General features: G+C 49.6%; 1 protein-coding gene across 1 annotated transcript in view; it reads left to right on the top strand.

Moving 5' to 3' along the window:
* The first annotated feature begins 956 nt into the window (after positions 1 to 956).
* The window catches only part of ELOVL5 (ELOVL fatty acid elongase 5), a 74,216-nt gene continuing 73,744 nt past the window's right edge, over positions 957 to 1,428 (top strand). Inside the window, exon 1 of the mRNA XM_010845261.1 lies at positions 957 to 1,310. The gene's annotated coding sequence lies outside the window, so the exon portion shown is untranslated. The remainder of the gene's footprint in view (positions 1,311 to 1,428) is intronic.

Below are 1,428 nucleotides of genomic sequence, written 5' to 3'. Positions count from 1 at the left end.
TTATGTATCTTGGCTTCTGTCAAAGCAGTTTACCGTTCTGTACAGTAGCTGTCTCCTGACTGTATCATTTTACTTGGGGAGGGAATTCTTGCAGTTTTTTACACCAAGCATAATATTGCAAACTGCAGTCAGTGTTTGTGGAGTAGGATGGCAATCAGATATTAAAAAATCTTAGTTATTTGTGTATGTTTACATTATCTAATTTGTGTATAGTTTCAACATCTTAATTCTTAAGGCAATGGGCAATGGCTCAGTGCCTGGAACACACCTGGCACGTGATAAAAAGTATGTAAGATAAATTCGCCTGCATTAAATAGTTGGCTATGTTGGATCCATGGGCTTTGGGTAACAGAAATACAATTAGAGTGCACTGGGAGAAAGGTTTAATTTCTGAGACCTGACATGAAGAAAGTATAGGATACTAGGATGATGAAGGCCTTAAATTATCCAAATATCAATTAAAAACAGCAAGGATCTACTCATGCCCCAAACACAAAGCACTTTGTCTTATGTGCTTGTATTTGTCTAGTTGAAAAGATGTCACTTACTCCCTCACCTTATTTCCTACAAAAAGTCTTGAGGAGAAATGGAGTTGGCAGTGATCACTAAGGGAAAATCAGAATCCCTAAGAAAAATCACGGTAAATCTACCAACAGGGAGTTAAGCTGCAGCACCAGTTTCCAGCGCTTTTTTTTGTTGTTGTTGCTGCCCTATTTCGTTAGCTCTAGTACGTCCGTAGGCATTTAACCCTTTCATCTAAAACCAAGAACTGGCTCCCTTCCAGAGCCCGAGAGGAGACAGCACCACAGTGGGCGTCTGCCGTCCAAACGCAGCCACACAACCCTGCCAGGCCTGGCATTGAGAGAAACAGAGTTCAGGGCATCGGGAACTTCACCGGTGCTATTGCGCAGGCTCTGCGTTCCACGCAGGCTTATTAGGAAGAAAGCGGATAAAATTGTCCAGAGACACGTGAACCAGAGGGGACCAACCCGGACCACTGCTCTCCACTGCATCGGATTCTGGAATTTACAGTCACGAAAGTTCTATTGTTTCACGATTGGCTCCCGGGCCGCATGACATCATAGCGCTAGATTCGGCCTCCGGACGACGATTGGCTGGCCGCGCCATTGTGACGTCACGGTCAGCCCACGTTCTGATTGTAGATACCCGGCGCCTTCCTCTTCTCATCGCGGCTGCTCCTGCTGGCCGGTACCTCCCTCCAGCCTCCTCCTGGCTCGGCTGGTCCCGGGGCTCCGCCGCCACCTCCGCCTAGCCGCTTCTCCGAGCCGCCGCTGCGCTCGGCCTAAGAGGTAAGCGGGCGGCTCCGGAAAACTTTGGCTGGCCGCCGCTCGGCCATGACACCCGCGCCGGCGCGCAGCCGGGACCCAGGGATGCGACCCCGCTGTTGGGTTCTGAACCCGGAGCGCA

This window comes from Bison bison, unplaced genomic scaffold (assembly GCF_000754665.1).
Source record: "Bison bison bison isolate TAMUID 2011002044 unplaced genomic scaffold, Bison_UMD1.0 scf7180017864214, whole genome shotgun sequence".
Lineage (NCBI taxonomy): Eukaryota > Metazoa > Chordata > Mammalia > Artiodactyla > Bovidae > Bison > Bison bison.
The sequence above is the reverse complement of the archived record's forward strand: the minus strand, read 5'-3'. Positions and strand labels throughout refer to the sequence as shown.